This window comes from Schistocerca americana, unplaced genomic scaffold, assembly GCF_021461395.2.
Source record: "Schistocerca americana isolate TAMUIC-IGC-003095 unplaced genomic scaffold, iqSchAmer2.1 HiC_scaffold_1232, whole genome shotgun sequence".
In the NCBI taxonomy this organism is placed as follows: Eukaryota; Metazoa; Arthropoda; class Insecta; order Orthoptera; family Acrididae; genus Schistocerca; species Schistocerca americana.
In genome coordinates, this window is record NW_025725300.1 from 220 (window position 1) to 22,284 (window position 22,065).

Genomic DNA, 22,065 nt, shown 5'->3' on the forward strand with positions numbered 1-22,065 from the left:
AAGACAGGTAAGTGACTATTCATATGGGTCATACTGTTTACCAACAAGCAATTTCAAAATAGCGTTTCCTTTCACAGCGCCATCACGCTTTGAAACACTTCCGCTGCTAATAGGTCGATTGATAATGGCCGTCGTTTCGTTTTTGGTTGTCAGTAAGTGCGTATTTTCATATCGTCGTCATACCTGTGATACCTGTAAGCACTCAGAAACGCCAGCTTTCTCAACTATTACAGCTGTATGTGGTGAGAGTGATTTTGCCCCAGTGAGTAAAACGTGTACCTCTGGTGGGACTCGAACCCACAATCCCCGGTTTAGGAGACCGATGCCTTATCCATTAGGCCACAGAGGCTGACTGGCGCTAAGCTGGCGGTGTGCTCGCTCAAATCAACACTTGCCAAGTGTACCCTTCCTGATGCGCTACTCTACGTCTGCAGAGAGTCAGGACGTCGCATGAGCCTTTCCTGTGTGCCTGTACATACTCAGACGTATCCAAGTCCAGGCGCCTACTTTCTGCTGGCAATTCTTATACCTGCCGTCTTAGGCTATTCCCTTTCTGGACTGTAAGTCCTGCACACAAGACAGGTAAGTGACTATTCATATGGGTCATACTGTTTACCAACAAGCAATTTCAAAATAGCGTTTCCTTTCACAGCGCCATCACGCTTTGAAACACTTCCGCTGCTAATAGGTCGATTGATAATGGCCGTCGTTTCGTTTTTGGTTGTCAGTAAGTGCGTATTTTCATATCGTCGTCATACCTGTGATACCTGTAAGCACTCAGAAACGCCAGCTTTCTCAACTATTACAGCTGTATGTGGTGAGAGTGATTTTGCCCCAGTGAGTAAAACGTGTACCTCTGGTGGGACTCGAACCCACAATCCCCGGTTTAGGAGACCGATGCCTTATCCATTAGGCCACAGAGGCTGACTGGCGCTAAGCTGGCGGTGTGCTCGCTCAAATCAACACTTGCCAAGTGTACCCTTCCTGATGCGCTACTCTACGTCTGCAGAGAGTCAGGACGTCGCATGAGCCTTTCCTGTGTGCCTGTACATACTCAGACGTATCCAAGTCCAGGCGCCTACTTTCTGCTGGCAATTCTTATACCTGCCGTCTTAGGCTATTCCCTTTCTGGACTGTAAGTCCTGCACACAAGACAGGTAAGTGACTATTCATATGGGTCATACTGTTTACCAACAAGCAATTTCAAAATAGCGTTTCCTTTCACAGCGCCATCACGCTTTGAAACACTTCCGCTGCTAATAGGTCGATTGATAATGGCCGTCGTTTCGTTTTTGGTTGTCAGTAAGTGCGTATTTTCATATCGTCGTCATACCTGTGATACCTGTAAGCACTCAGAAACGCCAGCTTTCTCAACTATTACAGCTGTATGTGGTGAGAGTGATTTTGCCCCAGTGAGTAAAACGTGTACCTCTGGTGGGACTCGAACCCACAATCCCCGGTTTAGGAGACCGATGCCTTATCCATTAGGCCACAGAGGCTGACTGGCGCTAAGCTGGCGGTGTGCTCGCTCAAATCAACACTTGCCAAGTGTACCCTTCCTGATGCGCTACTCTACGTCTGCAGAGAGTCAGGACGTCGCATGAGCCTTTCCTGTGTGCCTGTACATACTCAGACGTATCCAAGTCCAGGCGCCTACTTTCTGCTGGCAATTCTTATACCTGCCGTCTTAGGCTATTCCCTTTCTGGACTGTAAGTCCTGCACACAAGACAGGTAAGTGACTATTCATATGGGTCATACTGTTTACCAACAAGCAATTTCAAAATAGCGTTTCCTTTCACAGCGCCATCACGCTTTGAAACACTTCCGCTGCTAATAGGTCGATTGATAATGGCCGTCGTTTCGTTTTTGGTTGTCAGTAAGTGCGTATTTTCATATCGTCGTCATACCTGTGATACCTGTAAGCACTCAGAAACGCCAGCTTTCTCAACTATTACAGCTGTATGTGGTGAGAGTGATTTTGCCCCAGTGAGTAAAACGTGTACCTCTGGTGGGACTCGAACCCACAATCCCCGGTTTAGGAGACCGATGCCTTATCCATTAGGCCACAGAGGCTGACTGGCGCTAAGCTGGCGGTGTGCTCGCTCAAATCAACACTTGCCAAGTGTACCCTTCCTGATGCGCTACTCTACGTCTGCAGAGAGTCAGGACGTCGCATGAGCCTTTCCTGTGTGCCTGTACATACTCAGACGTATCCAAGTCCAGGCGCCTACTTTCTGCTGGCAATTCTTATACCTGCCGTCTTAGGCTATTCCCTTTCTGGACTGTAAGTCCTGCACACAAGACAGGTAAGTGACTATTCATATGGGTCATACTGTTTACCAACAAGCAATTTCAAAATAGCGTTTCCTTTCACAGCGCCATCACGCTTTGAAACACTTCCGCTGCTAATAGGTCGATTGATAATGGCCGTCGTTTCGTTTTTGGTTGTCAGTAAGTGCGTATTTTCATATCGTCGTCATACCTGTGATACCTGTAAGCACTCAGAAACGCCAGCTTTCTCAACTATTACAGCTGTATGTGGTGAGAGTGATTTTGCCCCAGTGAGTAAAACGTGTACCTCTGGTGGGACTCGAACCCACAATCCCCGGTTTAGGAGACCGATGCCTTATCCATTAGGCCACAGAGGCTGACTGGCGCTAAGCTGGCGGTGTGCTCGCTCAAATCAACACTTGCCAAGTGTACCCTTCCTGATGCGCTACTCTACGTCTGCAGAGAGTCAGGACGTCGCATGAGCCTTTCCTGTGTGCCTGTACATACTCAGACGTATCCAAGTCCAGGCGCCTACTTTCTGCTGGCAATTCTTATACCTGCCGTCTTAGGCTATTCCCTTTCTGGACTGTAAGTCCTGCACACAAGACAGGTAAGTGACTATTCATATGGGTCATACTGTTTACCAACAAGCAATTTCAAAATAGCGTTTCCTTTCACAGCGCCATCACGCTTTGAAACACTTCCGCTGCTAATAGGTCGATTGATAATGGCCGTCGTTTCGTTTTTGGTTGTCAGTAAGTGCGTATTTTCATATCGTCGTCATACCTGTGATACCTGTAAGCACTCAGAAACGCCAGCTTTCTCAACTATTACAGCTGTATGTGGTGAGAGTGATTTTGCCCCAGTGAGTAAAACGTGTACCTCTGGTGGGACTCGAACCCACAATCCCCGGTTTAGGAGACCGATGCCTTATCCATTAGGCCACAGAGGCTGACTGGCGCTAAGCTGGCGGTGTGCTCGCTCAAATCAACACTTGCCAAGTGTACCCTTCCTGATGCGCTACTCTACGTCTGCAGAGAGTCAGGACGTCGCATGAGCCTTTCCTGTGTGCCTGTACATACTCAGACGTATCCAAGTCCAGGCGCCTACTTTCTGCTGGCAATTCTTATACCTGCCGTCTTAGGCTATTCCCTTTCTGGACTGTAAGTCCTGCACACAAGACAGGTAAGTGACTATTCATATGGGTCATACTGTTTACCAACAAGCAATTTCAAAATAGCGTTTCCTTTCACAGCGCCATCACGCTTTGAAACACTTCCGCTGCTAATAGGTCGATTGATAATGGCCGTCGTTTCGTTTTTGGTTGTCAGTAAGTGCGTATTTTCATATCGTCGTCATACCTGTGATACCTGTAAGCACTCAGAAACGCCAGCTTTCTCAACTATTACAGCTGTATGTGGTGAGAGTGATTTTGCCCCAGTGAGTAAAACGTGTACCTCTGGTGGGACTCGAACCCACAATCCCCGGTTTAGGAGACCGATGCCTTATCCATTAGGCCACAGAGGCTGACTGGCGCTAAGCTGGCGGTGTGCTCGCTCAAATCAACACTTGCCAAGTGTACCCTTCCTGATGCGCTACTCTACGTCTGCAGAGAGTCAGGACGTCGCATGAGCCTTTCCTGTGTGCCTGTACATACTCAGACGTATCCAAGTCCAGGCGCCTACTTTCTGCTGGCAATTCTTATACCTGCCGTCTTAGGCTATTCCCTTTCTGGACTGTAAGTCCTGCACACAAGACAGGTAAGTGACTATTCATATGGGTCATACTGTTTACCAACAAGCAATTTCAAAATAGCGTTTCCTTTCACAGCGCCATCACGCTTTGAAACACTTCCGCTGCTAATAGGTCGATTGATAATGGCCGTCGTTTCGTTTTTGGTTGTCAGTAAGTGCGTATTTTCATATCGTCGTCATACCTGTGATACCTGTAAGCACTCAGAAACGCCAGCTTTCTCAACTATTACAGCTGTATGTGGTGAGAGTGATTTTGCCCCAGTGAGTAAAACGTGTACCTCTGGTGGGACTCGAACCCACAATCCCCGGTTTAGGAGACCGATGCCTTATCCATTAGGCCACAGAGGCTGACTGGCGCTAAGCTGGCGGTGTGCTCGCTCAAATCAACACTTGCCAAGTGTACCCTTCCTGATGCGCTACTCTACGTCTGCAGAGAGTCAGGACGTCGCATGAGCCTTTCCTGTGTGCCTGTACATACTCAGACGTATCCAAGTCCAGGCGCCTACTTTCTGCTGGCAATTCTTATACCTGCCGTCTTAGGCTATTCCCTTTCTGGACTGTAAGTCCTGCACACAAGACAGGTAAGTGACTATTCATATGGGTCATACTGTTTACCAACAAGCAATTTCAAAATAGCGTTTCCTTTCACAGCGCCATCACGCTTTGAAACACTTCCGCTGCTAATAGGTCGATTGATAATGGCCGTCGTTTCGTTTTTGGTTGTCAGTAAGTGCGTATTTTCATATCGTCGTCATACCTGTGATACCTGTAAGCACTCAGAAACGCCAGCTTTCTCAACTATTACAGCTGTATGTGGTGAGAGTGATTTTGCCCCAGTGAGTAAAACGTGTACCTCTGGTGGGACTCGAACCCACAATCCCCGGTTTAGGAGACCGATGCCTTATCCATTAGGCCACAGAGGCTGACTGGCGCTAAGCTGGCGGTGTGCTCGCTCAAATCAACACTTGCCAAGTGTACCCTTCCTGATGCGCTACTCTACGTCTGCAGAGAGTCAGGACGTCGCATGAGCCTTTCCTGTGTGCCTGTACATACTCAGACGTATCCAAGTCCAGGCGCCTACTTTCTGCTGGCAATTCTTATACCTGCCGTCTTAGGCTATTCCCTTTCTGGACTGTAAGTCCTGCACACAAGACAGGTAAGTGACTATTCATATGGGTCATACTGTTTACCAACAAGCAATTTCAAAATAGCGTTTCCTTTCACAGCGCCATCACGCTTTGAAACACTTCCGCTGCTAATAGGTCGATTGATAATGGCCGTCGTTTCGTTTTTGGTTGTCAGTAAGTGCGTATTTTCATATCGTCGTCATACCTGTGATACCTGTAAGCACTCAGAAACGCCAGCTTTCTCAACTATTACAGCTGTATGTGGTGAGAGTGATTTTGCCCCAGTGAGTAAAACGTGTACCTCTGGTGGGACTCGAACCCACAATCCCCGGTTTAGGAGACCGATGCCTTATCCATTAGGCCACAGAGGCTGACTGGCGCTAAGCTGGCGGTGTGCTCGCTCAAATCAACACTTGCCAAGTGTACCCTTCCTGATGCGCTACTCTACGTCTGCAGAGAGTCAGGACGTCGCATGAGCCTTTCCTGTGTGCCTGTACATACTCAGACGTATCCAAGTCCAGGCGCCTACTTTCTGCTGGCAATTCTTATACCTGCCGTCTTAGGCTATTCCCTTTCTGGACTGTAAGTCCTGCACACAAGACAGGTAAGTGACTATTCATATGGGTCATACTGTTTACCAACAAGCAATTTCAAAATAGCGTTTCCTTTCACAGCGCCATCACGCTTTGAAACACTTCCGCTGCTAATAGGTCGATTGATAATGGCCGTCGTTTCGTTTTTGGTTGTCAGTAAGTGCGTATTTTCATATCGTCGTCATACCTGTGATACCTGTAAGCACTCAGAAACGCCAGCTTTCTCAACTATTACAGCTGTATGTGGTGAGAGTGATTTTGCCCCAGTGAGTAAAACGTGTACCTCTGGTGGGACTCGAACCCACAATCCCCGGTTTAGGAGACCGATGCCTTATCCATTAGGCCACAGAGGCTGACTGGCGCTAAGCTGGCGGTGTGCTCGCTCAAATCAACACTTGCCAAGTGTACCCTTCCTGATGCGCTACTCTACGTCTGCAGAGAGTCAGGACGTCGCATGAGCCTTTCCTGTGTGCCTGTACATACTCAGACGTATCCAAGTCCAGGCGCCTACTTTCTGCTGGCAATTCTTATACCTGCCGTCTTAGGCTATTCCCTTTCTGGACTGTAAGTCCTGCACACAAGACAGGTAAGTGACTATTCATATGGGTCATACTGTTTACCAACAAGCAATTTCAAAATAGCGTTTCCTTTCACAGCGCCATCACGCTTTGAAACACTTCCGCTGCTAATAGGTCGATTGATAATGGCCGTCGTTTCGTTTTTGGTTGTCAGTAAGTGCGTATTTTCATATCGTCGTCATACCTGTGATACCTGTAAGCACTCAGAAACGCCAGCTTTCTCAACTATTACAGCTGTATGTGGTGAGAGTGATTTTGCCCCAGTGAGTAAAACGTGTACCTCTGGTGGGACTCGAACCCACAATCCCCGGTTTAGGAGACCGATGCCTTATCCATTAGGCCACAGAGGCTGACTGGCGCTAAGCTGGCGGTGTGCTCGCTCAAATCAACACTTGCCAAGTGTACCCTTCCTGATGCGCTACTCTACGTCTGCAGAGAGTCAGGACGTCGCATGAGCCTTTCCTGTGTGCCTGTACATACTCAGACGTATCCAAGTCCAGGCGCCTACTTTCTGCTGGCAATTCTTATACCTGCCGTCTTAGGCTATTCCCTTTCTGGACTGTAAGTCCTGCACACAAGACAGGTAAGTGACTATTCATATGGGTCATACTGTTTACCAACAAGCAATTTCAAAATAGCGTTTCCTTTCACAGCGCCATCACGCTTTGAAACACTTCCGCTGCTAATAGGTCGATTGATAATGGCCGTCGTTTCGTTTTTGGTTGTCAGTAAGTGCGTATTTTCATATCGTCGTCATACCTGTGATACCTGTAAGCACTCAGAAACGCCAGCTTTCTCAACTATTACAGCTGTATGTGGTGAGAGTGATTTTGCCCCAGTGAGTAAAACGTGTACCTCTGGTGGGACTCGAACCCACAATCCCCGGTTTAGGAGACCGATGCCTTATCCATTAGGCCACAGAGGCTGACTGGCGCTAAGCTGGCGGTGTGCTCGCTCAAATCAACACTTGCCAAGTGTACCCTTCCTGATGCGCTACTCTACGTCTGCAGAGAGTCAGGACGTCGCATGAGCCTTTCCTGTGTGCCTGTACATACTCAGACGTATCCAAGTCCAGGCGCCTACTTTCTGCTGGCAATTCTTATACCTGCCGTCTTAGGCTATTCCCTTTCTGGACTGTAAGTCCTGCACACAAGACAGGTAAGTGACTATTCATATGGGTCATACTGTTTACCAACAAGCAATTTCAAAATAGCGTTTCCTTTCACAGCGCCATCACGCTTTGAAACACTTCCGCTGCTAATAGGTCGATTGATAATGGCCGTCGTTTCGTTTTTGGTTGTCAGTAAGTGCGTATTTTCATATCGTCGTCATACCTGTGATACCTGTAAGCACTCAGAAACGCCAGCTTTCTCAACTATTACAGCTGTATGTGGTGAGAGTGATTTTGCCCCAGTGAGTAAAACGTGTACCTCTGGTGGGACTCGAACCCACAATCCCCGGTTTAGGAGACCGATGCCTTATCCATTAGGCCACAGAGGCTGACTGGCGCTAAGCTGGCGGTGTGCTCGCTCAAATCAACACTTGCCAAGTGTACCCTTCCTGATGCGCTACTCTACGTCTGCAGAGAGTCAGGACGTCGCATGAGCCTTTCCTGTGTGCCTGTACATACTCAGACGTATCCAAGTCCAGGCGCCTACTTTCTGCTGGCAATTCTTATACCTGCCGTCTTAGGCTATTCCCTTTCTGGACTGTAAGTCCTGCACACAAGACAGGTAAGTGACTATTCATATGGGTCATACTGTTTACCAACAAGCAATTTCAAAATAGCGTTTCCTTTCACAGCGCCATCACGCTTTGAAACACTTCCGCTGCTAATAGGTCGATTGATAATGGCCGTCGTTTCGTTTTTGGTTGTCAGTAAGTGCGTATTTTCATATCGTCGTCATACCTGTGATACCTGTAAGCACTCAGAAACGCCAGCTTTCTCAACTATTACAGCTGTATGTGGTGAGAGTGATTTTGCCCCAGTGAGTAAAACGTGTACCTCTGGTGGGACTCGAACCCACAATCCCCGGTTTAGGAGACCGATGCCTTATCCATTAGGCCACAGAGGCTGACTGGCGCTAAGCTGGCGGTGTGCTCGCTCAAATCAACACTTGCCAAGTGTACCCTTCCTGATGCGCTACTCTACGTCTGCAGAGAGTCAGGACGTCGCATGAGCCTTTCCTGTGTGCCTGTACATACTCAGACGTATCCAAGTCCAGGCGCCTACTTTCTGCTGGCAATTCTTATACCTGCCGTCTTAGGCTATTCCCTTTCTGGACTGTAAGTCCTGCACACAAGACAGGTAAGTGACTATTCATATGGGTCATACTGTTTACCAACAAGCAATTTCAAAATAGCGTTTCCTTTCACAGCGCCATCACGCTTTGAAACACTTCCGCTGCTAATAGGTCGATTGATAATGGCCGTCGTTTCGTTTTTGGTTGTCAGTAAGTGCGTATTTTCATATCGTCGTCATACCTGTGATACCTGTAAGCACTCAGAAACGCCAGCTTTCTCAACTATTACAGCTGTATGTGGTGAGAGTGATTTTGCCCCAGTGAGTAAAACGTGTACCTCTGGTGGGACTCGAACCCACAATCCCCGGTTTAGGAGACCGATGCCTTATCCATTAGGCCACAGAGGCTGACTGGCGCTAAGCTGGCGGTGTGCTCGCTCAAATCAACACTTGCCAAGTGTACCCTTCCTGATGCGCTACTCTACGTCTGCAGAGAGTCAGGACGTCGCATGAGCCTTTCCTGTGTGCCTGTACATACTCAGACGTATCCAAGTCCAGGCGCCTACTTTCTGCTGGCAATTCTTATACCTGCCGTCTTAGGCTATTCCCTTTCTGGACTGTAAGTCCTGCACACAAGACAGGTAAGTGACTATTCATATGGGTCATACTGTTTACCAACAAGCAATTTCAAAATAGCGTTTCCTTTCACAGCGCCATCACGCTTTGAAACACTTCCGCTGCTAATAGGTCGATTGATAATGGCCGTCGTTTCGTTTTTGGTTGTCAGTAAGTGCGTATTTTCATATCGTCGTCATACCTGTGATACCTGTAAGCACTCAGAAACGCCAGCTTTCTCAACTATTACAGCTGTATGTGGTGAGAGTGATTTTGCCCCAGTGAGTAAAACGTGTACCTCTGGTGGGACTCGAACCCACAATCCCCGGTTTAGGAGACCGATGCCTTATCCATTAGGCCACAGAGGCTGACTGGCGCTAAGCTGGCGGTGTGCTCGCTCAAATCAACACTTGCCAAGTGTACCCTTCCTGATGCGCTACTCTACGTCTGCAGAGAGTCAGGACGTCGCATGAGCCTTTCCTGTGTGCCTGTACATACTCAGACGTATCCAAGTCCAGGCGCCTACTTTCTGCTGGCAATTCTTATACCTGCCGTCTTAGGCTATTCCCTTTCTGGACTGTAAGTCCTGCACACAAGACAGGTAAGTGACTATTCATATGGGTCATACTGTTTACCAACAAGCAATTTCAAAATAGCGTTTCCTTTCACAGCGCCATCACGCTTTGAAACACTTCCGCTGCTAATAGGTCGATTGATAATGGCCGTCGTTTCGTTTTTGGTTGTCAGTAAGTGCGTATTTTCATATCGTCGTCATACCTGTGATACCTGTAAGCACTCAGAAACGCCAGCTTTCTCAACTATTACAGCTGTATGTGGTGAGAGTGATTTTGCCCCAGTGAGTAAAACGTGTACCTCTGGTGGGACTCGAACCCACAATCCCCGGTTTAGGAGACCGATGCCTTATCCATTAGGCCACAGAGGCTGACTGGCGCTAAGCTGGCGGTGTGCTCGCTCAAATCAACACTTGCCAAGTGTACCCTTCCTGATGCGCTACTCTACGTCTGCAGAGAGTCAGGACGTCGCATGAGCCTTTCCTGTGTGCCTGTACATACTCAGACGTATCCAAGTCCAGGCGCCTACTTTCTGCTGGCAATTCTTATACCTGCCGTCTTAGGCTATTCCCTTTCTGGACTGTAAGTCCTGCACACAAGACAGGTAAGTGACTATTCATATGGGTCATACTGTTTACCAACAAGCAATTTCAAAATAGCGTTTCCTTTCACAGCGCCATCACGCTTTGAAACACTTCCGCTGCTAATAGGTCGATTGATAATGGCCGTCGTTTCGTTTTTGGTTGTCAGTAAGTGCGTATTTTCATATCGTCGTCATACCTGTGATACCTGTAAGCACTCAGAAACGCCAGCTTTCTCAACTATTACAGCTGTATGTGGTGAGAGTGATTTTGCCCCAGTGAGTAAAACGTGTACCTCTGGTGGGACTCGAACCCACAATCCCCGGTTTAGGAGACCGATGCCTTATCCATTAGGCCACAGAGGCTGACTGGCGCTAAGCTGGCGGTGTGCTCGCTCAAATCAACACTTGCCAAGTGTACCCTTCCTGATGCGCTACTCTACGTCTGCAGAGAGTCAGGACGTCGCATGAGCCTTTCCTGTGTGCCTGTACATACTCAGACGTATCCAAGTCCAGGCGCCTACTTTCTGCTGGCAATTCTTATACCTGCCGTCTTAGGCTATTCCCTTTCTGGACTGTAAGTCCTGCACACAAGACAGGTAAGTGACTATTCATATGGGTCATACTGTTTACCAACAAGCAATTTCAAAATAGCGTTTCCTTTCACAGCGCCATCACGCTTTGAAACACTTCCGCTGCTAATAGGTCGATTGATAATGGCCGTCGTTTCGTTTTTGGTTGTCAGTAAGTGCGTATTTTCATATCGTCGTCATACCTGTGATACCTGTAAGCACTCAGAAACGCCAGCTTTCTCAACTATTACAGCTGTATGTGGTGAGAGTGATTTTGCCCCAGTGAGTAAAACGTGTACCTCTGGTGGGACTCGAACCCACAATCCCCGGTTTAGGAGACCGATGCCTTATCCATTAGGCCACAGAGGCTGACTGGCGCTAAGCTGGCGGTGTGCTCGCTCAAATCAACACTTGCCAAGTGTACCCTTCCTGATGCGCTACTCTACGTCTGCAGAGAGTCAGGACGTCGCATGAGCCTTTCCTGTGTGCCTGTACATACTCAGACGTATCCAAGTCCAGGCGCCTACTTTCTGCTGGCAATTCTTATACCTGCCGTCTTAGGCTATTCCCTTTCTGGACTGTAAGTCCTGCACACAAGACAGGTAAGTGACTATTCATATGGGTCATACTGTTTACCAACAAGCAATTTCAAAATAGCGTTTCCTTTCACAGCGCCATCACGCTTTGAAACACTTCCGCTGCTAATAGGTCGATTGATAATGGCCGTCGTTTCGTTTTTGGTTGTCAGTAAGTGCGTATTTTCATATCGTCGTCATACCTGTGATACCTGTAAGCACTCAGAAACGCCAGCTTTCTCAACTATTACAGCTGTATGTGGTGAGAGTGATTTTGCCCCAGTGAGTAAAACGTGTACCTCTGGTGGGACTCGAACCCACAATCCCCGGTTTAGGAGACCGATGCCTTATCCATTAGGCCACAGAGGCTGACTGGCGCTAAGCTGGCGGTGTGCTCGCTCAAATCAACACTTGCCAAGTGTACCCTTCCTGATGCGCTACTCTACGTCTGCAGAGAGTCAGGACGTCGCATGAGCCTTTCCTGTGTGCCTGTACATACTCAGACGTATCCAAGTCCAGGCGCCTACTTTCTGCTGGCAATTCTTATACCTGCCGTCTTAGGCTATTCCCTTTCTGGACTGTAAGTCCTGCACACAAGACAGGTAAGTGACTATTCATATGGGTCATACTGTTTACCAACAAGCAATTTCAAAATAGCGTTTCCTTTCACAGCGCCATCACGCTTTGAAACACTTCCGCTGCTAATAGGTCGATTGATAATGGCCGTCGTTTCGTTTTTGGTTGTCAGTAAGTGCGTATTTTCATATCGTCGTCATACCTGTGATACCTGTAAGCACTCAGAAACGCCAGCTTTCTCAACTATTACAGCTGTATGTGGTGAGAGTGATTTTGCCCCAGTGAGTAAAACGTGTACCTCTGGTGGGACTCGAACCCACAATCCCCGGTTTAGGAGACCGATGCCTTATCCATTAGGCCACAGAGGCTGACTGGCGCTAAGCTGGCGGTGTGCTCGCTCAAATCAACACTTGCCAAGTGTACCCTTCCTGATGCGCTACTCTACGTCTGCAGAGAGTCAGGACGTCGCATGAGCCTTTCCTGTGTGCCTGTACATACTCAGACGTATCCAAGTCCAGGCGCCTACTTTCTGCTGGCAATTCTTATACCTGCCGTCTTAGGCTATTCCCTTTCTGGACTGTAAGTCCTGCACACAAGACAGGTAAGTGACTATTCATATGGGTCATACTGTTTACCAACAAGCAATTTCAAAATAGCGTTTCCTTTCACAGCGCCATCACGCTTTGAAACACTTCCGCTGCTAATAGGTCGATTGATAATGGCCGTCGTTTCGTTTTTGGTTGTCAGTAAGTGCGTATTTTCATATCGTCGTCATACCTGTGATACCTGTAAGCACTCAGAAACGCCAGCTTTCTCAACTATTACAGCTGTATGTGGTGAGAGTGATTTTGCCCCAGTGAGTAAAACGTGTACCTCTGGTGGGACTCGAACCCACAATCCCCGGTTTAGGAGACCGATGCCTTATCCATTAGGCCACAGAGGCTGACTGGCGCTAAGCTGGCGGTGTGCTCGCTCAAATCAACACTTGCCAAGTGTACCCTTCCTGATGCGCTACTCTACGTCTGCAGAGAGTCAGGACGTCGCATGAGCCTTTCCTGTGTGCCTGTACATACTCAGACGTATCCAAGTCCAGGCGCCTACTTTCTGCTGGCAATTCTTATACCTGCCGTCTTAGGCTATTCCCTTTCTGGACTGTAAGTCCTGCACACAAGACAGGTAAGTGACTATTCATATGGGTCATACTGTTTACCAACAAGCAATTTCAAAATAGCGTTTCCTTTCACAGCGCCATCACGCTTTGAAACACTTCCGCTGCTAATAGGTCGATTGATAATGGCCGTCGTTTCGTTTTTGGTTGTCAGTAAGTGCGTATTTTCATATCGTCGTCATACCTGTGATACCTGTAAGCACTCAGAAACGCCAGCTTTCTCAACTATTACAGCTGTATGTGGTGAGAGTGATTTTGCCCCAGTGAGTAAAACGTGTACCTCTGGTGGGACTCGAACCCACAATCCCCGGTTTAGGAGACCGATGCCTTATCCATTAGGCCACAGAGGCTGACTGGCGCTAAGCTGGCGGTGTGCTCGCTCAAATCAACACTTGCCAAGTGTACCCTTCCTGATGCGCTACTCTACGTCTGCAGAGAGTCAGGACGTCGCATGAGCCTTTCCTGTGTGCCTGTACATACTCAGACGTATCCAAGTCCAGGCGCCTACTTTCTGCTGGCAATTCTTATACCTGCCGTCTTAGGCTATTCCCTTTCTGGACTGTAAGTCCTGCACACAAGACAGGTAAGTGACTATTCATATGGGTCATACTGTTTACCAACAAGCAATTTCAAAATAGCGTTTCCTTTCACAGCGCCATCACGCTTTGAAACACTTCCGCTGCTAATAGGTCGATTGATAATGGCCGTCGTTTCGTTTTTGGTTGTCAGTAAGTGCGTATTTTCATATCGTCGTCATACCTGTGATACCTGTAAGCACTCAGAAACGCCAGCTTTCTCAACTATTACAGCTGTATGTGGTGAGAGTGATTTTGCCCCAGTGAGTAAAACGTGTACCTCTGGTGGGACTCGAACCCACAATCCCCGGTTTAGGAGACCGATGCCTTATCCATTAGGCCACAGAGGCTGACTGGCGCTAAGCTGGCGGTGTGCTCGCTCAAATCAACACTTGCCAAGTGTACCCTTCCTGATGCGCTACTCTACGTCTGCAGAGAGTCAGGACGTCGCATGAGCCTTTCCTGTGTGCCTGTACATACTCAGACGTATCCAAGTCCAGGCGCCTACTTTCTGCTGGCAATTCTTATACCTGCCGTCTTAGGCTATTCCCTTTCTGGACTGTAAGTCCTGCACACAAGACAGGTAAGTGACTATTCATATGGGTCATACTGTTTACCAACAAGCAATTTCAAAATAGCGTTTCCTTTCACAGCGCCATCACGCTTTGAAACACTTCCGCTGCTAATAGGTCGATTGATAATGGCCGTCGTTTCGTTTTTGGTTGTCAGTAAGTGCGTATTTTCATATCGTCGTCATACCTGTGATACCTGTAAGCACTCAGAAACGCCAGCTTTCTCAACTATTACAGCTGTATGTGGTGAGAGTGATTTTGCCCCAGTGAGTAAAACGTGTACCTCTGGTGGGACTCGAACCCACAATCCCCGGTTTAGGAGACCGATGCCTTATCCATTAGGCCACAGAGGCTGACTGGCGCTAAGCTGGCGGTGTGCTCGCTCAAATCAACACTTGCCAAGTGTACCCTTCCTGATGCGCTACTCTACGTCTGCAGAGAGTCAGGACGTCGCATGAGCCTTTCCTGTGTGCCTGTACATACTCAGACGTATCCAAGTCCAGGCGCCTACTTTCTGCTGGCAATTCTTATACCTGCCGTCTTAGGCTATTCCCTTTCTGGACTGTAAGTCCTGCACACAAGACAGGTAAGTGACTATTCATATGGGTCATACTGTTTACCAACAAGCAATTTCAAAATAGCGTTTCCTTTCACAGCGCCATCACGCTTTGAAACACTTCCGCTGCTAATAGGTCGATTGATAATGGCCGTCGTTTCGTTTTTGGTTGTCAGTAAGTGCGTATTTTCATATCGTCGTCATACCTGTGATACCTGTAAGCACTCAGAAACGCCAGCTTTCTCAACTATTACAGCTGTATGTGGTGAGAGTGATTTTGCCCCAGTGAGTAAAACGTGTACCTCTGGTGGGACTCGAACCCACAATCCCCGGTTTAGGAGACCGATGCCTTATCCATTAGGCCACAGAGGCTGACTGGCGCTAAGCTGGCGGTGTGCTCGCTCAAATCAACACTTGCCAAGTGTACCCTTCCTGATGCGCTACTCTACGTCTGCAGAGAGTCAGGACGTCGCATGAGCCTTTCCTGTGTGCCTGTACATACTCAGACGTATCCAAGTCCAGGCGCCTACTTTCTGCTGGCAATTCTTATACCTGCCGTCTTAGGCTATTCCCTTTCTGGACTGTAAGTCCTGCACACAAGACAGGTAAGTGACTATTCATATGGGTCATACTGTTTACCAACAAGCAATTTCAAAATAGCGTTTCCTTTCACAGCGCCATCACGCTTTGAAACACTTCCGCTGCTAATAGGTCGATTGATAATGGCCGTCGTTTCGTTTTTGGTTGTCAGTAAGTGCGTATTTTCATATCGTCGTCATACCTGTGATACCTGTAAGCACTCAGAAACGCCAGCTTTCTCAACTATTACAGCTGTATGTGGTGAGAGTGATTTTGCCCCAGTGAGTAAAACGTGTACCTCTGGTGGGACTCGAACCCACAATCCCCGGTTTAGGAGACCGATGCCTTATCCATTAGGCCACAGAGGCTGACTGGCGCTAAGCTGGCGGTGTGCTCGCTCAAATCAACACTTGCCAAGTGTACCCTTCCTGATGCGCTACTCTACGTCTGCAGAGAGTCAGGACGTCGCATGAGCCTTTCCTGTGTGCCTGTACATACTCAGACGTATCCAAGTCCAGGCGCCTACTTTCTGCTGGCAATTCTTATACCTGCCGTCTTAGGCTATTCCCTTTCTGGACTGTAAGTCCTGCACACAAGACAGGTAAGTGACTATTCATATGGGTCATACTGTTTACCAACAAGCAATTTCAAAATAGCGTTTCCTTTCACAGCGCCATCACGCTTTGAAACACTTCCGCTGCTAATAGGTCGATTGATAATGGCCGTCGTTTCGTTTTTGGTTGTCAGTAAGTGCGTATTTTCATATCGTCGTCATACCTGTGATACCTGTAAGCACTCAGAAACGCCAGCTTTCTCAACTATTACAGCTGTATGTGGTGAGAGTGATTTTGCCCCAGTGAGTAAAACGTGTACCTCTGGTGGGACTCGAACCCACAATCCCCGGTTTAGGAGACCGATGCCTTATCCATTAGGCCACAGAGGCTGACTGGCGCTAAGCTGGCGGTGTGCTCGCTCAAATCAACACTTGCCAAGTGTACCCTTCCTGATGCGCTACTCTACGTCTGCAGAGAGTCAGGACGTCGCATGAGCCTTTCCTGTGTGCCTGTACATACTCAGACGTATCCAAGTCCAGGCGCCTACTTTCTGCTGGCAATTCTTATACCTGCCGTCTTAGGCTATTCCCTTTCTGGACTGTAAGTCCTGCACACAAGACAGGTAAGTGACTATTCATATGGGTCATACTGTTTACCAACAAGCAATTTCAAAATAGCGTTTCCTTTCACAGCGCCATCACGCTTTGAAACACTTCCGCTGCTAATAGGTCGATTGATAATGGCCGTCGTTTCGTTTTTGGTTGTCAGTAAGTGCGTATTTTCATATCGTCGTCATACCTGTGATACCTGTAAGCACTCAGAAACGCCAGCTTTCTCAACTATTACAGCTGTATGTGGTGAGAGTGATTTTGCCCCAGTGAGTAAAACGTGTACCTCTGGTGGGACTCGAACCCACAATCCCCAGTTTAGGAGACCGATGCCTTATCCATTAGGCCACAGAGGCTGACTGGCGCTAAGCTGGCGGTGTGCTCGCTCAAATCAACACTTGCCAAGTGTACCCTTCCTGATGCGCTACTCTACGTCTGCAGAGAGTCAGGACGTCGCATGAGCCTTTCCTGTGTGCCTGTACATACTCAGACGTATCCAAGTCCAGGCGCCTACTTTCTGCTGGCAATTCTTATACCTGCCGTCTTAGGCTATTCCCTTTCTGGACTGTAAGTCCTGCACACAAGACAGGTAAGTGACTATTCATATGGGTCATACTGTTTACCAACAAGCAATTTCAAAATAGCGTTTCCTTTCACAGCGCCATCACGCTTTGAAACACTTCCGCTGCTAATAGGTCGATTGATAATGGCCGTCGTTTCGTTTTTGGTTGTCAGTAAGTGCGTATTTTCATATCGTCGTCATACCTGTGATACCTGTAAGCACTCAGAAACGCCAGCTTTCTCAACTATTACAGCTGTATGTGGTGAGAGTGATTTTGCCCCAGTGAGTAAAACGTGTACCTCTGGTGGGACTCGAACCCACAATCCCCGGTTTAGGAGACCGATGCCTTATCCATTAGGCCACAGAGGCTGACTGGCGCTAAGCTGGCGGTGTGCTCGCTCAAATCAACACTTGCCAAGTGTACCCTTCCTGATGCGCTACTCTACGTCTGCAGAGAGTCAGGACGTCGCATGAGCCTTTCCTGTGTGCCTGTACATACTCAGACGTATCCAAGTCCAGGCGCCTACTTTCTGCTGGCAATTCTTATACCTGCCGTCTTAGGCTATTCCCTTTCTGGACTGTAAGTCCTGCACACAAGACAGGTAAGTGACTATTCATATGGGTCATACTGTTTACCAACAAGCAATTTCAAAATAGCGTTTCCTTTCACAGCGCCATCACGCTTTGAAACACTTCCGCTGCTAATAGGTCGATTGATAATGGCCGTCGTTTCGTTTTTGGTTGTCAGTAAGTGCGTATTTTCATATCGTCGTCATACCTGTGATACCTGTAAGCACTCAGAAACGCCAGCTTTCTCAACTATTACAGCTGTATGTGGTGAGAGTGATTTTGCCCCAGTGAGTAAAACGTGTACCTCTGGTGGGACTCGAACCCACAATCCCCGGTTTAGGAGACCGATGCCTTATCCATTAGGCCACAGAGGCTGACTGGCGCTAAGCTGGCGGTGTGCTCGCTCAAATCAACACTTGCCAAGTGTACCCTTCCTGATGCGCTACTCTACGTCTGCAGAGAGTCAGGACGTCGCATGAGCCTTTCCTGTGTGCCTGTACATACTCAGACGTATCCAAGTCCAGGCGCCTACTTTCTGCTGGCAATTCTTATACCTGCCGTCTTAGGCTATTCCCTTTCTGGACTGTAAGTCCTGCACACAAGACAGGTAAGTGACTATTCATATGGGTCATACTGTTTACCAACAAGCAATTTCAAAATAGCGTTTCCTTTCACAGCGCCATCACGCTTTGAAACACTTCCGCTGCTAATAGGTCGATTGATAATGGCCGTCGTTTCGTTTTTGGTTGTCAGTAAGTGCGTATTTTCATATCGTCGTCATACCTGTGATACCTGTAAGCACTCAGAAACGCCAGCTTTCTCAACTATTACAGCTGTATGTGGTGAGAGTGATTTTGCCCCAGTGAGTAAAACGTGTACCTCTGGTGGGACTCGAACCCACAATCCCCGGTTTAGGAGACCGATGCCTTATCCATTAGGCCACAGAGGCTGACTGGCGCTAAGCTGGCGGTGTGCTCGCTCAAATCAACACTTGCCAAGTGTACCCTTCCTGATGCGCTACTCTACGTCTGCAGAGAGTCAGGACGTCGCATGAGCCTTTCCTGTGTGCCTGTACATACTCAGACGTATCCAAGTCCAGGCGCCTACTTTCTGCTGGCAATTCTTATACCTGCCGTCTTAGGCTATTCCCTTTCTGGACTGTAAGTCCTGCACACAAGACAGGTAAGTGACTATTCATATGGGTCATACTGTTTACCAACAAGCAATTTCAAAATAGCGTTTCCTTTCACAGCGCCATCACGCTTTGAAACACTTCCGCTGCTAATAGGTCGATTGATAATGGCCGTCGTTTCGTTTTTGGTTGTCAGTAAGTGCGTATTTTCATATCGTCGTCATACCTGTGATACCTGTAAGCACTCAGAAACGCCAGCTTTCTCAACTATTACAGCTGTATGTGGTGAGAGTGATTTTGCCCCAGTGAGTAAAACGTGTACCTCTGGTGGGACTCGAACCCACAATCCCCGGTTTAGGAGACCGATGCCTTATCCATTAGGCCACAGAGGCTGACTGGCGCTAAGCTGGCGGTGTGCTCGCTCAAATCAACACTTGCCAAGTGTACCCTTCCTGATGCGCTACTCTACGTCTGCAGAGAGTCAGGACGTCGCATGAGCCTTTCCTGTGTGCCTGTACATACTCAGACGTATCCAAGTCCAGGCGCCTACTTTCTGCTGGCAATTCTTATACCTGCCGTCTTAGGCTATTCCCTTTCTGGACTGTAAGTCCTGCACACAAGACAGGTAAGTGACTATTCATATGGGTCATACTGTTTACCAACAAGCAATTTCAAAATAGCGTTTCCTTTCACAGCGCCATCACGCTTTGAAACACTTCCGCTGCTAATAGGTCGATTGATAATGGCCGTCGTTTCGTTTTTGGTTGTCAGTAAGTGCGTATTTTCATATCGTCGTCATACCTGTGATACCTGTAAGCACTCAGAAACGCCAGCTTTCTCAACTATTACAGCTGTATGTGGTGAGAGTGATTTTGCCCCAGTGAGTAAAACGTGTACCTCTGGTGGGACTCGAACCCACAATCCCCGGTTTAGGAGACCGATGCCTTATCCATTAGGCCACAGAGGCTGACTGGCGCTAAGCTGGCGGTGTGCTCGCTCAAATCAACACTTGCCAAGTGTACCCTTCCTGATGCGCTACTCTACGTCTGCAGAGAGTCAGGACGTCGCATGAGCCTTTCCTGTGTGCCTGTACATACTCAGACGTATCCAAGTCCAGGCGCCTACTTTCTGCTGGCAATTCTTATACCTGCCGTCTTAGGCTATTCCCTTTCTGGACTGTAAGTCCTGCACACAAGACAGGTAAGTGACTATTCATATGGGTCATACTGTTTACCAACAAGCAATTTCAAAATAGCGTTTCCTTTCACAGCGCCATCACGCTTTGAAACACTTCCGCTGCTAATAGGTCGATTGATAATGGCCGTCGTTTCGTTTTTGGTTGTCAGTAAGTGCGTATTTTCATATCGTCGTCATACCTGTGATACCTGTAAGCACTCAGAAACGCCAGCTTTCTCAACTATTACAGCTGTATGTGGTGAGAGTGATTTTGCCCCAGTGAGTAAAACGTGTACCTCTGGTGGGACTCGAACCCACAATCCCCGGTTTAGGAGACCGATGCCTTATCCATTAGGCCACAGAGGCTGACTGGCGCTAAGCTGGCGGTGTGCTCGCTCAAATCAACACTTGCCAAGTGTACCCTTCCTGATGCGCTACTCTACGTCTGCAGAGAGTCAGGACGTCGCATGAGCCTTTCCTGTGTGCCTGTACATACTCAGACGTATCCAAGTCCAGGCGCCTACTTTCTGCTGGCAATTCTTATACCTGCCGTCTTAGGCTATTCCCTTTCTGGACTGTAAGTCCTGCACACAAGACAGGTAAGTGACTATTCATATGGGTCATACTGTTTACCAACAAGCAATTTCAAAATAGCGTTTCCTTTCACAGCGCCATCACGCTTTGAAACACTTCCGCTGCTAATAGGTCGATTGATAATGGCCGTCGTTTCGTTTTTGGTTGTCAGTAAGTGCGTATTTTCATATCGTCGTCATACCTGTGATACCTGTAAGCACTCAGAAACGCCAGCTTTCTCAACTATTACAGCTGTATGTGGTGAGAGTGATTTTGCCCCAGTGAGTAAAACGTGTACCTCTGGTGGGACTCGAACCCACAATCCCCGGTTTAGGAGACCGATGCCTTATCCATTAGGCCACAGAGGCTGACTGGCGCTAAGCTGGCGGTGTGCTCGCTCAAATCAACACTTGCCAAGTGTACCCTTCCTGATGCGCTACTCTACGTCTGCAGAGAGTCAGGACGTCGCATGAGCCTTTCCTGTGTGCCTGTACATACTCAGACGTATCCAAGTCCAGGCGCCTACTTTCTGCTGGCAATTCTTATACCTGCCGTCTTAGGCTATTCCCTTTCTGGACTGTAAGTCCTGCACACAAGACAGGTAAGTGACTATTCATATGGGTCATACTGTTTACCAACAAGCAATTTCAAAATAGCGTTTCCTTTCACAGCGCCATCACGCTTTGAAACACTTCCGCTGCTAATAGGTCGATTGATAATGGCCGTCGTTTCGTTTTTGGTTGTCAGTAAGTGCGTATTTTCATATCGTCGTCATACCTGTGATACCTGTAAGCACTCAGAAACGCCAGCTTTCTCAACTATTACAGCTGTATGTGGTGAGAGTGATTTTGCCCCAGTGAGTAAAACGTGTACCTCTGGTGGGACTCGAACCCACAATCCCCGGTTTAGGAGACCGATGCCTTATCCATTAGGCCACAGAGGCTGACTGGCGCTAAGCTGGCGGTGTGCTCGCTCAAATCAACACTTGCCAAGTGTACCCTTCCTGATGCGCTACTCTACGTCTGCAGAGAGTCAGGACGTCGCATGAGCCTTTCCTGTGTGCCTGTACATACTCAGACGTATCCAAGTCCAGGCGCCTACTTTCTGCTGGCAATTCTTATACCTGCCGTCTTAGGCTATTCCCTTTCTGGACTGTAAGTCCTGCACACAAGACAGGTAAGTGACTATTCATATGGGTCATACTGTTTACCAACAAGCAATTTCAAAATAGCGTTTCCTTTCACAGCGCCATCACGCTTTGAAACACTTCCGCTGCTAATAGGTCGATTGATAATGGCCGTCGTTTCGTTTTTGGTTGTCAGTAAGTGCGTATTTTCATATCGTCGTCATACCTGTGATACCTGTAAGCACTCAGAAACGCCAG

At 48.1% G+C, this 22,065-nt stretch overlaps 38 non-coding genes across 38 annotated transcripts; all 38 read right to left on the reverse strand.

Annotated features, from left to right (window-relative positions):
• Positions 1-276: 276 nt before the first annotated feature.
• Trnar-ccu lies at positions 277-349 on the reverse strand. Its single transcript has one exon. It is a non-coding gene; the product is annotated as a tRNA-Arg (tRNA).
• Positions 350-851: 502 nt separating this feature from the next.
• Trnar-ccu lies at positions 852-924 on the reverse strand. The gene has a single exon. It is a non-coding gene; the product is annotated as a tRNA-Arg (tRNA).
• A 502-nt stretch (positions 925-1,426) lies between these two features.
• On the reverse strand, positions 1,427-1,499 carry Trnar-ccu. The gene has a single exon. It is a non-coding gene; the product is annotated as a tRNA-Arg (tRNA).
• Positions 1,500-2,001: 502 nt separating this feature from the next.
• Positions 2,002-2,074, reverse strand: Trnar-ccu. The gene has a single exon. It is a non-coding gene; the product is annotated as a tRNA-Arg (tRNA).
• A 502-nt stretch (positions 2,075-2,576) lies between these two features.
• On the reverse strand, positions 2,577-2,649 carry Trnar-ccu. Its single transcript has one exon. It is a non-coding gene; the product is annotated as a tRNA-Arg (tRNA).
• Positions 2,650-3,151: 502 nt separating this feature from the next.
• Trnar-ccu lies at positions 3,152-3,224 on the reverse strand. Its single transcript has one exon. It is a non-coding gene; the product is annotated as a tRNA-Arg (tRNA).
• A 502-nt stretch (positions 3,225-3,726) lies between these two features.
• On the reverse strand, positions 3,727-3,799 carry Trnar-ccu. Its single transcript has one exon. It is a non-coding gene; the product is annotated as a tRNA-Arg (tRNA).
• Positions 3,800-4,301: 502 nt separating this feature from the next.
• Trnar-ccu lies at positions 4,302-4,374 on the reverse strand. Its single transcript has one exon. It is a non-coding gene; the product is annotated as a tRNA-Arg (tRNA).
• A 502-nt stretch (positions 4,375-4,876) lies between these two features.
• Positions 4,877-4,949, reverse strand: Trnar-ccu. The gene has a single exon. It is a non-coding gene; the product is annotated as a tRNA-Arg (tRNA).
• A 502-nt stretch (positions 4,950-5,451) lies between these two features.
• On the reverse strand, positions 5,452-5,524 carry Trnar-ccu. The gene has a single exon. It is a non-coding gene; the product is annotated as a tRNA-Arg (tRNA).
• Positions 5,525-6,026: 502 nt separating this feature from the next.
• On the reverse strand, positions 6,027-6,099 carry Trnar-ccu. Its single transcript has one exon. It is a non-coding gene; the product is annotated as a tRNA-Arg (tRNA).
• Positions 6,100-6,601: 502 nt separating this feature from the next.
• Trnar-ccu lies at positions 6,602-6,674 on the reverse strand. The gene has a single exon. It is a non-coding gene; the product is annotated as a tRNA-Arg (tRNA).
• Positions 6,675-7,176: 502 nt separating this feature from the next.
• Trnar-ccu lies at positions 7,177-7,249 on the reverse strand. The gene has a single exon. It is a non-coding gene; the product is annotated as a tRNA-Arg (tRNA).
• Positions 7,250-7,751: 502 nt separating this feature from the next.
• On the reverse strand, positions 7,752-7,824 carry Trnar-ccu. Its single transcript has one exon. It is a non-coding gene; the product is annotated as a tRNA-Arg (tRNA).
• Positions 7,825-8,326: 502 nt separating this feature from the next.
• On the reverse strand, positions 8,327-8,399 carry Trnar-ccu. The gene has a single exon. It is a non-coding gene; the product is annotated as a tRNA-Arg (tRNA).
• A 502-nt stretch (positions 8,400-8,901) lies between these two features.
• On the reverse strand, positions 8,902-8,974 carry Trnar-ccu. The gene has a single exon. It is a non-coding gene; the product is annotated as a tRNA-Arg (tRNA).
• Positions 8,975-9,476: 502 nt separating this feature from the next.
• On the reverse strand, positions 9,477-9,549 carry Trnar-ccu. The gene has a single exon. It is a non-coding gene; the product is annotated as a tRNA-Arg (tRNA).
• A 502-nt stretch (positions 9,550-10,051) lies between these two features.
• On the reverse strand, positions 10,052-10,124 carry Trnar-ccu. Its single transcript has one exon. It is a non-coding gene; the product is annotated as a tRNA-Arg (tRNA).
• A 502-nt stretch (positions 10,125-10,626) lies between these two features.
• Positions 10,627-10,699, reverse strand: Trnar-ccu. Its single transcript has one exon. It is a non-coding gene; the product is annotated as a tRNA-Arg (tRNA).
• Positions 10,700-11,201: 502 nt separating this feature from the next.
• On the reverse strand, positions 11,202-11,274 carry Trnar-ccu. Its single transcript has one exon. It is a non-coding gene; the product is annotated as a tRNA-Arg (tRNA).
• Positions 11,275-11,776: 502 nt separating this feature from the next.
• On the reverse strand, positions 11,777-11,849 carry Trnar-ccu. The gene has a single exon. It is a non-coding gene; the product is annotated as a tRNA-Arg (tRNA).
• Positions 11,850-12,351: 502 nt separating this feature from the next.
• On the reverse strand, positions 12,352-12,424 carry Trnar-ccu. Its single transcript has one exon. It is a non-coding gene; the product is annotated as a tRNA-Arg (tRNA).
• A 502-nt stretch (positions 12,425-12,926) lies between these two features.
• Trnar-ccu lies at positions 12,927-12,999 on the reverse strand. Its single transcript has one exon. It is a non-coding gene; the product is annotated as a tRNA-Arg (tRNA).
• Positions 13,000-13,501: 502 nt separating this feature from the next.
• On the reverse strand, positions 13,502-13,574 carry Trnar-ccu. Its single transcript has one exon. It is a non-coding gene; the product is annotated as a tRNA-Arg (tRNA).
• Positions 13,575-14,076: 502 nt separating this feature from the next.
• Positions 14,077-14,149, reverse strand: Trnar-ccu. Its single transcript has one exon. It is a non-coding gene; the product is annotated as a tRNA-Arg (tRNA).
• Positions 14,150-14,651: 502 nt separating this feature from the next.
• On the reverse strand, positions 14,652-14,724 carry Trnar-ccu. Its single transcript has one exon. It is a non-coding gene; the product is annotated as a tRNA-Arg (tRNA).
• Positions 14,725-15,226: 502 nt separating this feature from the next.
• Trnar-ccu lies at positions 15,227-15,299 on the reverse strand. The gene has a single exon. It is a non-coding gene; the product is annotated as a tRNA-Arg (tRNA).
• A 502-nt stretch (positions 15,300-15,801) lies between these two features.
• On the reverse strand, positions 15,802-15,874 carry Trnar-ccu. Its single transcript has one exon. It is a non-coding gene; the product is annotated as a tRNA-Arg (tRNA).
• Positions 15,875-16,376: 502 nt separating this feature from the next.
• On the reverse strand, positions 16,377-16,449 carry Trnar-ccu. The gene has a single exon. It is a non-coding gene; the product is annotated as a tRNA-Arg (tRNA).
• A 502-nt stretch (positions 16,450-16,951) lies between these two features.
• Trnar-ccu lies at positions 16,952-17,024 on the reverse strand. Its single transcript has one exon. It is a non-coding gene; the product is annotated as a tRNA-Arg (tRNA).
• Positions 17,025-17,526: 502 nt separating this feature from the next.
• On the reverse strand, positions 17,527-17,599 carry Trnar-ccu. Its single transcript has one exon. It is a non-coding gene; the product is annotated as a tRNA-Arg (tRNA).
• A 502-nt stretch (positions 17,600-18,101) lies between these two features.
• Trnar-ccu lies at positions 18,102-18,174 on the reverse strand. The gene has a single exon. It is a non-coding gene; the product is annotated as a tRNA-Arg (tRNA).
• A 502-nt stretch (positions 18,175-18,676) lies between these two features.
• Trnar-ccu lies at positions 18,677-18,749 on the reverse strand. Its single transcript has one exon. It is a non-coding gene; the product is annotated as a tRNA-Arg (tRNA).
• A 502-nt stretch (positions 18,750-19,251) lies between these two features.
• Positions 19,252-19,324, reverse strand: Trnar-ccu. Its single transcript has one exon. It is a non-coding gene; the product is annotated as a tRNA-Arg (tRNA).
• A 502-nt stretch (positions 19,325-19,826) lies between these two features.
• On the reverse strand, positions 19,827-19,899 carry Trnar-ccu. Its single transcript has one exon. It is a non-coding gene; the product is annotated as a tRNA-Arg (tRNA).
• Positions 19,900-20,401: 502 nt separating this feature from the next.
• On the reverse strand, positions 20,402-20,474 carry Trnar-ccu. The gene has a single exon. It is a non-coding gene; the product is annotated as a tRNA-Arg (tRNA).
• Positions 20,475-20,976: 502 nt separating this feature from the next.
• Positions 20,977-21,049, reverse strand: Trnar-ccu. The gene has a single exon. It is a non-coding gene; the product is annotated as a tRNA-Arg (tRNA).
• A 502-nt stretch (positions 21,050-21,551) lies between these two features.
• On the reverse strand, positions 21,552-21,624 carry Trnar-ccu. Its single transcript has one exon. It is a non-coding gene; the product is annotated as a tRNA-Arg (tRNA).
• Between the last annotated feature and the right edge of the window lie 441 nt (positions 21,625-22,065).